Source organism: Coturnix japonica, chromosome 1, assembly GCF_054131305.1.
Source record: "Coturnix japonica strain WE chromosome 1, WE-NBRP24, whole genome shotgun sequence".
Lineage (NCBI taxonomy): Eukaryota > Metazoa > Chordata > Aves > Galliformes > Phasianidae > Coturnix > Coturnix japonica.
In genome coordinates, this window is record NC_140663.1 from 51256229 (window position 1) to 51269326 (window position 13098).

The 13098-nt window shown below is 45.9% G+C and overlaps 1 protein-coding gene across 47 annotated transcripts in view; it reads right to left on the minus strand.

The window, feature by feature from the left end:
* The window catches only part of RBFOX2 (RNA binding fox-1 homolog 2), a 157652-nt gene that overhangs the window by 62843 nt on the left and 81711 nt on the right, over positions 1-13098 (minus strand). The window lies entirely within an intron of this gene.

The window sequence follows — 13098 nt, forward strand, 5'->3', positions numbered from 1 at the left end:
CGTGTGGGTTTTTTTAATCTAAACTTCGAGCAATCATTTTAAGGATGCTCTTTTTCAGTTGGCTCAACTTAAGCCTAACAGAGCTGACCTTCCACCAAAATAGCTGCCTGCACACAGACAGGCACACATCTAACCATTTAAAGGCATGTTTCCTCCAACTTCCTGGAGCAAACTTACACCGGATTATCTAATCTTCTCCTTCCTTTTCCTTGATATGTAAAGCAATGGAAGAGTAAGTTATCTTCCAGCATACACTATCATTCCAGGCCACCGAAAACTGTTCTGTAAAAGAAAACAGCTGGCTTTCTTGGCTTTCCCCCTTCACCCCCCAGTTCAAGCCTTACTTTTATAGGAAAGGAAAAAAGTACAGTCTTATCTTACTGCACTACCCAGGAAGCACTCGCTCACCCCAACACTACAATTTCTCCCAGCACAATACAGCCAGAGCAATGCCAGTAACAGAGCTATGTTGGCTTGCCAGCCTGAAACGTACCCACGGGCTTTCAGATTTCAATACTGATTTAGTGCTCTTGAAATCTACATTATCTCCCCCTTTAAAAAAAAAAACCAAAAAAAAACCTAAAAAAAAAAAGTGAAATGTTACTGGCAATTAAGGCATCCTACCAAATGCTTTCAATCAATTCACGCTCTCTGGGGTTGATTAGGAAGAGAAATGTGCTTCATGAGACCCCATCAAGGCCTCAACATCTGTTTCCATTCCACATTAGAAATGAAACTACCTCTGAACATTACAGGGAAGAGGGGGGGCTGAGGATGAAAGAGAAAGGTCACCAGGATGGATGCTTCCCAAGCAGAAAAGCCAGCAGGCAAATGAAAGGCCAGGTTCGCATTTTCGCTCTAAACCAGTCCTTTAGCATCTGCCCTGGCAGTGTTTTTTCCAGCTCTGCAATCCCCTGCATGAGTATTTTCCATTTGGCATTCACTGTCAAACGTTCTTGGGAGAGAGATTTCTGTAAGACGAGGACCAGCTTTCAACAAATCAGTATGAAAGCACAGCCTCTGAATGTGCTGCATCCAGTCACACGCTAATCCAACAGGCACCCAGCACGGTGGAAGCATCCCCGTACGAGTGGGATTACTTAACTGTTCGGCGAAGAGGGTTAGGTTTCTTCTTCTGGACCAGAATTGAAATGAACCACAGCTAAGACACAGCGCTCTGCAGATGTGTCACGTATGTTTAATCCAAGCTAACCGTGATCAGCTTTGCAGCGGATTAGCAAACCGATCACACTTGCAGTTGCACGAGTGTGGATTCCCATGCTGGGAGGCAGCAAGGACTGAAGGCTGGCAGTGGGGAAGAAGTGCAGTATCAGCTTAACTGGGAGTCGACTGTGTCTGCCCTAAATAGACTTCATGAATAGACACACCTACATGGCTATAATGCAGCACAGCACTGTTTTTTTACCTATCCCAACCGCTAACCAGCAGCTTGTAGGTGCCGCTCAGAAGTAAGCGCTGCAGAACACAAGAATGCCTATATGGAAGAAAATCCCACAGCAGCTCTCTACCAGGACATCAAGGCAGCCCTGCAGTCAGATAGTAGCTTTGTTTTGAGGAAGATGGCAGCACTCCAGATGATGCTGTATTTATGAAAACCAGCATCCTTGTCCCCAGATTTGATCAGGGACCTGGGCTGCACTGAGCAGCAGCCATTCCCATTCATCCCACAGCTCTGCTCTGCAGAAGTATCTACAAGCACACCACCAAACCACGCTGTAGGAAGGGTTATTCCTGCAGCCTTGAGAATTCAGACTTCATTCCTGAAAAGTTAAACCCTTAAGAAGCTCATTCAACCCCTTTGCAAGATTTATATCTACTTCAGTCAGAGGAATTTTTTCAAAGCCCTTACTATGTGACATACCTATCTGCAATATACTTCCAGATCTCTCTCTAATAACTGCTGCTTTTCTAGGAAGGGTTTTGAAGATGGCTTCTGGCGTACGGCTTCCCCCCTCAGTGGCAGGAGACGTGTGATGGTGCTACTCTAAGTTGGCTTAGCTAGAGGATGGACCATCAGGGGGAAAAAATTAAAATCTCAAAGCCCAGTCAGTCATCTCCACTTGTATCACAGTCCCTTCTATCCCCCCAGTCTCACCAGCCTGTGGTAGCCTTCCCCTCCTGCCTGCCTGCCCTGATTCCAGCTACTCCCAGAAAAGTTGCCAGCTGAGGAGGAGGAAGGGAGAAAAATGCAGGGAAGGCGAGCACATCTGGAATCAATTGGGAAAGCTCTGAATGCCTCGGAAAGAACTGCAGAGCTGGCAGAAAGCAGAGCAAGAAGTCGTGCTTTCAGACGTGACTATGGAGCAAAACTGGAAGATGAGACATATACAGCATACTGAAACAATATCAGAGCTCCTCTGAGGTTCTCTTTCTTTCCCCTCCCTCCTTTTATGCAGGCAGCTAAATCTCCCAACTCTGTCACTGCTGCCGGCCCATCACGGGGACGGCCACAATTCAGCGCTGAACAGACGGGCTCTGATGCACACAGCTCCAGCCAAGGCAAACGAGACTCATCTGTGACTCAAGTGCCAGGGTAACAAAGCAACAATATTATAATCAATCTGCTGTCGGGGTGCGGTGGGGAGGAAATCTGTGACTTGGCATATGCTCGAGAACAGAAATTTGACAGTTTAAAAACACAGAGTCCTTCCCACAATAACTTTCCATTCCAGTAACGCATTCTCCTATCTTCTGTTACTTATTTGTTCCAAAATGAGTTTTCCATTTTCAAGGAAGGCTCCGTTATGTATCCTGGAAAGCAGGGATGCTGGAAAGGAATGGAGAGTCACTAAGAAGCAACTCAGCAGAGCAATAAGCCAGGTGAAAGGCACAAGTAAAATCACTCAGCTACATTACCACCAAGTAGGAAATGGGAGCAACATCACTTCAGTACATGGGCCTGGAAAGATAATCCTTTCACATGCACATTTCTAAGAAGGGAATTAAATATATTTATATATATAAATGAGAACAGGAAAAAGCCACAAAAGTGACCACAAACCCAAATATGGGTATACACTGGAAAAAACCTGAAAACTCCCATCTGTTTTTCTTATCATTAAAAAAAAATTAAGTGCCAGCTGATGATTTGGTGAAAGTAAATTAATGGTTAGGGACAACAAAAAAACAAACACTGGGCACTAACAGTATTTAACGAGTAAAGGCATCAAGAAAACCAATAGCCAAGAGCCGAGTCTGATAAATTCAGCTTTGGTAAAAGACACCGTTTTATTTAGCTTACTGATTTTGTAAGCAGCCGTCATTAAGTCGGCCACCGGGAAGAACTCGGTGCTCTCCTTGTGCCTTTTTGCTGAGAGCGCTCCCCAATTCAAAGCAGAGGCATCAGGTGAGGCATTAAGGGCCTACAAGGCAGACACGGCCAGAAGACTACCTAAAGGAGAAGCTGGTGGAAGTCAGTGCTTCAAGGTGAGACTGAGCAGCAGGCACGTTTATCAGTAAAATGGTTCAGTCTCCCTGAGAGGAACAAGCTGCCGAGAAGCACGGCTGCAGTTCTGTGTACCAGCTGCTGTGATAAACTATCCACCAGCCTCGGAAGAAGTGACTCTGCTTCCTTCCCTGGCTGCTGTGAGATCCAGCCGTGTCACGGCCAGAAGTTAACCTGAACAATAGCCTTCTGTTCAGCCACTAACTGAGGCGGCCTGCCTTGGATCAGCCCAAGCAGGACGCCCAGTGCAGGAGGAGGCTGCAGCATATGGCTGGGGCGGGCAGGCGGGGGACCATTCTTCCTGCACAGCCCATGGATACGCCACATTAACTGCGGTTGGAACGCACCTGAAAGCTGCTTTATCCCAGAACAAGAGGTTCTGCCAACGTCTAACATGTATTATTGCTACAGCCTGCTTTGCTTATGCTTAACTTCTAGAATGTCCCAATGTAAGCTAGCATAATAGTTGTTTATTTACATGCCACGAATGTCAGGTAGCTCAGGAAAGAGGACCCCTTTGCTTCTAAGCCCTTACAAAGCCTCTTTCCCTCAGGCCTTTTAGCTAAGGTGTGTTTACCAAATTCCTGTTGCAGCCAGCAACCAGCTCAGGCTTCTCAAGCACATGGCCCACCTGCACCTCACCACAGTGGCAACGCCTTCAGCATTCAGTTTAACAGCAGAAAGGCACCGAATATTCTGATTAAACAATTGCTTCTTACTGGCAGCCGCACTTTTAAGCTGCTATATATTACTGACGCTGAATCGATAGACTTAAAAGCTGAATTGACAGAAGAGCTTCTCATTTTGATGACATGCCCGCCAGCACCTGCTGCTCCATTAGTGCGTCGCTACGCACATTCCCATGACCCCTTGGTGGCTCTCAGCAACCTCTATGGCAGTGAGAAGAGCCCTTCTCCCAGCTACATCTGCCAGCATGCACCTCCAGAAGAGCGGAGAAGAGACTACAGAGGACTGGAATCCACCCTGCCAGCTGACTCCTTCTGCCCGTAGCACCAGGATGCAGAAAGCCCCAGGATGTGGGCTTAGAGAAGAACATTAGCATCTGGCAGCCAGGAGCAGCACCCTGCACCCAAGCCAAGGAGCAAGACTTTAGCATGAAGAGAAAACACCGGAGACGCACGCCTGGCTGCTTCTGTCAATCCGTGGGGGAGGGGGAATGCCCAATATTTTTTTTTTAATATATATATTTTTATCATATTACCGAAAGGAAATGCCAACGACTGCTGCAGCCCCTGTCCCTCGAGGCTCTGCTGCTGCCATCCGGCTGCACTGCCTTTGCAGCGATGAATATTTAAACAGGGCAATAAATATTTCAGAGCACATCCATCCCGATGAGAAGTCTATTAGAATAAGAGAGAGGACACAAACATGCAGGGCCACGGCCGCTCCCTGCTCTGCCCCGACCACCTCCCCTCCCTCCAGCGCTCCACAGGCACCTGAGTGCCTCAAATATTCATGAGCACAGCTCCTGTTACCATCCAAACACACAAAATAACACAAAAAGGTAAAAAGGTGCTCTACTTCCCAGCAAGGTGTGCTTCCACCTCTCATGGGGCCGCTGGCTCTGGGGTGCGGTGATGGCAAGCTGGGAAAATTTGCTTTATGCTCCCGTAGCACACCTCAAGAATGCAACAAAAACAAAACCACTAAACCTAAAAGCTCGGTGCCCGGTGGAGCAAAGAAGTGTGAAAGCCCATCTCTTTCCCCTGCAGCTCCTCTCCTTCATTTAAGTGGTGCAGTCACGCTGGTGTTTCTCGGTTGCTAGCAGCTCTGTTTGGCTCTCTGCAGGATGCTAACAGATGCACAGAACTTTGCCATCATTGGAATGAAGAAAATTGGCTAGAAAACAGGTTTAGGACATAACAGAAAATGCTTTCTTTTAATCAGCTGTCATCTGCATGTCATTCATGTCAAGGGGGGCTATTTTGACTAGCACAGTACTAAAACCTTGGTGGTTCTTGATTTAATCACATCCATAAAAAAACTTTAAGTTTCTTTAAAACTTCAGGGAGAAACACAAGCCTTGAAGGGAATAGAAATCCCATATAAGGCACTTGTGGTTGTGTCAATAAGTAAGATTCCAAAGAAAACACATGGCCATGCTCAGAACTGGACTCCCATGCCAGCCTCCAGCACTTCCCTTCCTAGATTCACAAGACATACAACACTGACTGGTCACATAACAGGCAGGGAAGCTTCAGAAGGCTGAATTAAGCCTGTCCCACACAAAGGTAACAGATATGAGGAGAAACTTCTCAGAAGGAGCGGTGCTGCAGTGGAAAGGGAGGTGGTGCAGTCACCGTCCCTGGAGGTGTTCCAGAGCCGTGTGGATGTGGCACTGAGGGACATGGTCAGTGAGCATGGTGGGAATGGGGTGATGGTTGGACCAGGATACCTCAGAGGTATTTTCCAACCTTAATGATTCTACAAAAGGGAAACCAAGAAGGCAAACTCACGAGGAGCAGCCGAAGGGTTTACCTAAGAAAGGGACAAGGCTGGGTTGCCATAGCCTACAAGCAATCTGCACTGGGCCCTCTCTTTTCTAGGGATGAGCTGCCATTGCTTTGAAGGGAACAGCTGAGTTTTAACTGCACATAGAATCAACCTCAATGGATATCAATAAGCTTTCCACTGCAAGGCAGAGACTCACGCTCCCTCCATGTGTTTTTTTTCCCCCCAACTAAGACAGCACCCAACAGCTGCACAAGCCTACTCAGGAAAGCCAGCTTCATATTCATGAAATTCTCTGTTGCTGCCCTCCACTCCTGCAGAAATTGGCTCCAAAGCAAAGTATCGAGCTGTCAAACGGCAAAACTTCCCTGCAGACAGTATTTCAAGGAGCAGTTAGATCAATCACTCGCTGCCTCCCTCCATGCTTTCTGGATCACAGCTCCTGGAACACCAGCAGCACCAAAAAGATGCTGTTTGTATTAAAAATATAAAATAGCAATCACAGCAGTGTAGTCCAGAGAGTGACAACAATCCCGCTGCTTTGCCAGCAGTGAGTGCCAGGATTTTACAGTTCTGCTCCCAACCACCATCACAACTGTCCTTTGTATCACAGAAACTGAAAAAGGATCCAGTAAGAAGCCAGACCCAGCCTGGCCCTGAAGAAACACCTTATGCTTTTCTGTCCTATTAAAGGACTCATGCACAGTGTAAGCAAAATACACTGGAAGCAAAGCAATTACCTCACCGAGTAATTTAGAGCAGGAGCCACCATTTTGCAGCAGACATCAAAATAATGAGTGCTCCTCTGCTGACAGTGCAGCTGCAGATTGCTCCCATCATGGGCCATGTACTCACCAGCACACTAAGGTGGAAAGAAGGCATCTGACCCAGGCAAGAAAGAAAAGAAAGTTCATTAAAGCACAGAAAGAAAAGCGTGAAGACGGAAAACAACATTTAATCCCGTGGCTCCCGAGGACCTCTCATGACTCAGAAAACAAATGTAAACAGATGAAGAAGCTAATTTGGATCATATCAGTCCTAATGGCACGCAAATGGCAGAGCAGGAACCCTAGGGAGAGGGAGGGAGAGATTTGCCATAGATCAGGTTGCTATCACTGACAGCTGACCTAAAGCACCACAAGATTTCAGCAGGCTCTGCCAACAACTTCCAAAGGTGCAACCGCCTCCTTTAAGAGATGAGAGGCAAAACACTTAATATTGAAACCAAGAGCAAGGAGGAAGGAGATCCTGGAAAATGAGTGTGTAAGTGGTCAAGATGATAATCCTCTTTGCTTCAGAAGGAGGACAATTAACAGAAAGGAAGAAATAAGCTAAAGCGAACCATTTCTTTCAAGATGTAAAAGTCTTGAGCCAAAGCAACGAGAACATCAGGAACTGAGTTGTTCTTGCTAACCTGAAAGCACTGCATGGTACAGGGACAGGCAGCTGCTTTGCCCCCCCAAAAAAGTTCCTTCAAAACAGAGTGGCCAAACACACTCATTCCTTGGGAAGCTGGAGACCCAGCTGGCTGGATGGGCTCCACACAGTCATCCCCCAGCTGGGCCAGCACAGCCCATGGCCATACTCCATCACTGCCAAACTTCAAAAACATTCTTCAGTTTCTCCAGAACAACCCTCAGTACTTGGTTTTAACTTTATCTTGTCTGAGCTTCTCTGTTTTGCTGGAAGTGACAGGGTAGGCAATGCTGAGAACTTGCAGGCCTAGCCAGGTGCTGAACAGATCACTGCTCCAATTCACACCGCTGTTCTGCAAGATCCCCTCCAGCTCCACGTAACCCAGCCTGGTAAAGCTCTGCAAACAGATCATATGCCTGCTACTAAATTCGCAGTGAGAGCTGATGTTCAAAAGTGGCCAGTGACAGTGTCATTAATAGCCTATAGCAGCCAGTGTATCGCTCCATGAACTCCTTTGCTTTCCTGCATCTTCAAAACACTCGAGGAGATTTAACAGGCAGGTCAGTACACATGAAAAAAACTTCTTCAAATCCAGAAATTAAACAACAGTGTTTATTCAAGACAGCAACGCTCCAAAAATCATTTAAGATGAACATGTGATGACAGCCTGCCAGTGTTAGCACTTCCCCTAGCATGCCTAACGTAAAGCCTTTCCAGAACCGTGGAATTCCCTACTACAGTGTAACCAGGACTACTCTCATGTTATAGCTGTGGTCAATTTTTAGTGACCAAAGAGAAAACATAATCAGCAACTGCACTGCTTTGTGCTTCTGATGGACGCTGCTGCCATCACTGCAGGATGTGGGCTCAGGAAGGAACAGATGCAGTTAAGGGCAGCTCCTAAACCACTTCAGCTGCACACTCACACTTTGTATGAGCCAGGAGGCCCAGCATGCTCTGCATGTCAATCACAGGAGGTTCCTTTCCACCACCAACTTGCTTTCTCCAAGTCTGAGGTCAGACAGCACCTCAGAACAACTGGATGGCAATGTACTGAGTCTCACAGCCAACCTAGAGCCCTACTGTACTTCAGAAAGCACTCCACTCCTTGATAACCTACCTAGAAGAGTGAATTTTATCTTCCTTTATGCTCCTCAAAGATATTAAGAAATCCCTATTAGTCAGCTCCAGCTGTCCTTCCCCTCCACGTGACACATCAAGCAGTTCAGAGCTTCACAGCCTGCCTCTCTGGCTTTCTGGTTGTGCTTTATGCAGCAGACAGGCCTCATGGCTTCTATCTGATGGAACGGGAGTGGGCCTGGCATGCGTTCTCCCCAGCGAGCTGGAGCCCACAGCCCCCGGCACAGCTCTCTCCTTGCTTCTGTACCACACTCACTGCAACTCCCGCAGCTCGTTGTCAGAACTAATTAAGAATATCGCTAACAGCAAAAAAGGAGAAAAGAAAAAAAAAAAAACCACATAATAAAATCCTGAGAAATCATGTTTGAGCCAAAAGCTGAGAGGGACATTTACATCACTGCCTCTGCTGCCTCCTCACAGAGGGCTGATTTTGGGGGACCCTCAACGTGACCAAAGCTGCCACCAGGCTGCCTAAAGCTACAGTTTCAGAGTTGATGGAAAATACAGCTCAGAGATCGTTAATCTGATGTAACATGATTTATTTAAGCTCATCTCTCACTTTCTGACAGTGCATCAAGACATGAGCAGCAATTCTTTTTTTTCCCCCACCTTCCTCAGTTCACGTTACCAGTTAACTTCTCACATCCCTTCCAGTACATTAACCAACAACAGCTTTGAAGTCTTAAAAGAGTCCCTCCAAAATTTACTTGTTAAGATGCAGGCCGACAGCAGACCTTGAATGACCCAAATTCCTTGCGCCACCAAGACTTGCAGTTCCCTTGACTGCATTCTGCATCACAGTCGTGCTGGTACTGATGGTCACAGAGACAACGATCCAGCTGAGAACCATTCCTACTGTAACCAAATGAGAAAGTAAATTAATAGTGGTCCAGGAGCAGCATCACCACACGGCAATGGGCCATAGGGATCATAGACACAGCCACTTTCAGTCAATTGTAAGATTGAGCTGATTGTGAAAAGGCATTTTTTGGAATTCCCAAAGATGGCACCCCATGGTAAGCACAGCGCCAAGCACACGTTACTCTTCAGACACTTCATCAGCCACTTTTACTGCATGCTCAGTCAGAGCCTGGTCCTGTATGGATACCTGGAACGGAGAAGCCAGGCTCCCCTCAAAGCCCCTGGCATTCCCATTTCCCTTCCTCACCACATCCTTCAACACACACCAACCCCACCACCAGAACACAAGCCTCAAAGCCAAAAGTACCTAAGTGGGATTCCTAGAAGTACTCTTTCTCCTTTTTGTTGCTGCTTTAAGACAGCAGAGAGCTTCATCCTACAATCAGGTGAGATGCAGATCTGGGAATGGTTTCATACGCCAATTCTGTAACCAAATCTAACAATTTCATCATGCACACAAAGAAAGCCAAAGGAAAGTCAGAGCAAACTAATGTGTACAAGATACTTCAACACTGAGCAAAACTGACATACCACAATGCCTTACAGCCCAACCAACAGGTACAGATAGTCTGATCTACTAATTTCATCAAACTTCCATACTTCTCCCCTGCCTCCTCATTCACACTGGAAGGATCCTCCACAGGATAGTACAGTTTTACAACCCTTCCTATTGAAATCCTGAAGTCCTTTCCCCTGCTGCCCTATTTATCTAAATTACATTTTACAGAGCTGGAAAGGACACAAGTCGGAAAACAAAAGCCTTTCTTACTTCAGCTCCCCTAATATTCCTGAGTCCTTTGCATAATCATTCAGTTCTGATAACCCCCTTTTATACGCCACACTGAACAATAGCAAAAATAAGAAAGGCTACAAAGAACAACAAATCAAATTAAGGGTTTTGCTATTCATTGAGGGTACATGAAACAAAGGAGGACTAGCACTATCCAAGGAATCAGACCTCCTCTCCAAGGCATTTTTAAAAGCGGTCTCCAAGTAATTTGAAGCAGATTTTGCTATTAGGACTGGAGGGAGAACGCAGGCTTCATATAAGGGGCCTCAGCAAAACCCGATAGGTGAACGATGGTCTCTGCACAGTATAGGGCAATCTCTGATTATCTAAATCTTAGTTAATCAAAAACAGTTATGTGGAAGTCAAAAATGCCTTCTAAGTCAGACAGCTCAGTGAGATCAGGACTTACAAAGCACGTAGAAAGCCCAAACTCCCCAGGACCACCAGTGCAGACTGTGAATTTTAAGCAGGATAACAGGAGGACAGCTGAGAGGGTTTTAACAGTATCCCAGCCTCCCAGCCCAAGGGCAGGCTTCAGAGCCTGCTAAAAGATTACCTTTGCAATCACTTGGACGCTTTTGGTGTCTCCTTGCACCCCCAGATTACAGGATACTCAGACTGCAGTTCCACTTTGGTACTTACAAACTGACTGCTCTGGGAGAAAGTCTCCATTACAGGCAGAGCTGGTAGTGCCACCTATTATTAAGGCTGCTGATACTTCCCATTACCAGACCCTGCTTTCAGTTGTTCACAGCCCTGAAAAGAACATCCAAATTCTTACCTGTGCTACCTGCATTCTTTATCTGGGGATCGTTAACATTTGGCTTTGCTTATTTTTACATTCTATCGAGTTCGCTATCAAAGCTATACACGATGGTCCAAATAAATAAATAAAATAAATAAAAGGCTAAAAAGATAAAAATGATCCAGCATACACTGTCCGTAGCAAAGGGAAGAACGAATCTACTCTCTGCATTTATCATGGAAAGAACAAACGCAGACAAGAAGTATGACATACTAGGAAAGACTTTGTAATGCAAGGAAAACAAAGGACTTGGACTGCCAGGGCAGGCAACAGCACCGCAAATGTTTTAAGGCAGGTTGCTCAAGCCGTCCACAGCAATGGTTTATATGTCATCAGCTGTATCAGAAAATAGGGACGCTCCTGAGGACTACTGGCAGTGCCACTCACGTGTCATTTTCTGTGATTTCATGCTCTAGTTCAGGTCTCATCCACAGCTTACAGGAGGCACAGGCCATGCCAGATGTCTGGAGACCAACAACAGCAGAAGGATGACCCGTCTCCTGTATTTTCAGCTATCCCCTTTGTAGGGATTGCAAATCATTGCACAGCAGTTACCCACTCCAAATAAAAATAATGAACTATAGGAGTAGAAGAAGGAAAGTAAATTGGGACAAGGAGACTGAGAGCCAAGAGGACATACAGTTACTTAGGAAGAAAGAGATGAGACAAGTTTGACTGCAATAGAAGCAGGAAAGGATGGACTTGGATGGGGCAAGCTATTGACTGGAGCTCCTGAGGAATGACTGAGAAGGTCCATCTCACCTCAACCATTCACACCAGGGTCACATGAGGATGGAAGAGAAGGGAAAACATGCCTATTTGTGCATGCTCAAAGCCTAACGTTGCAAAAAAGACGCCATTCCTCTGCTGTCAGCAAATCCATAAAACCAACTGGCAAACACACATCAAGCCGGTCCACACAGAAAACGACAGCTAATTACACATTCGGGGTAAGTGGCAGAGGTCTGTGGGATGCATCTGGAATGGCCAACCCTGCTACTGATACTGGCAGAGGTCATGATGGTGCCACACGGACTGGAGCTGGGGGGATGGGAGCACGGCCGTCTGGTTTTTCTTTCCCCTTTTTTTTTTTTTTTTGTGCATGTGGAAAAAAAATAGCAGGCACTCATGTGATTAAAGACCATCAGAAATAGACACAGAAATACAGAGAGCAAACAAAGGTTTCCTTCCCAACTTAAAATATGGAAATGCCCTAGAACTGAAGTGCCTTCCCATTACCATCTCGATACTCTCAATTCAGTTCATGAATAATGTTGCTGAATCGTATCAACAGACAGTTTTGCAAAGCAATATAAATAAATCCATCAGATATTTTAAACAAATCACGCTGTTGAACAGACCCTGCATTTGTCCCATTTTCTTTTCTATATACGAAGCATGCTGCTTTTACGCTGCTTTCACTTGATCATTAATTGCTCTCGCTTCTGGGAACCCTACAAAAGCAGCCTATCCATCTCCGGTCTCCACTGCAAAAACCATCCCGCGCGGCACAGCATCACAAATCACTCCAAAGGAGCAAACCAAAATGCTTTTGGTAAGAACGTTAACATCCTTCTACTCGGATTCCATGAAGAGTACCTGACTACAGCCCTTCAAATGTTACTCACGACCACACTGAGGCAAAACAACCACTTCCTTGCGAGTATTTAGAGGAATGCCCTATTGTCAATTCTGTGACTTTGCAGCTAAGAGGGAAATAGGTCAGGCATTTTACCTGAAGCGCTTAATAAGCCCAGAATCAGAAAATAAAGAAAAACAAACAACAACAGCAGCCCCCCTCCCAGCCCTCTTTGCACTGGTATGAGAGAATATTAAAGTAAAATGATGGTCAATACTAATTAAATGCACTGGAGCCATCATAAATGAACAATTTGCAGGGAAAAGCATTACTGGTATTAAGGGCTCCCTCCTTCACAGCCTCCAACTGAGGGTATTTTGGGCAGCTCTCTACAACCTTCTGCACTAATCTAGATACTTCACAAATTATCAGTTCCTAAGATAGCAGTGCAACAGCATTTTGTATTACGCAGCCTCTTCATCCAAGTAGGAAAGCATACACTGAGGCAA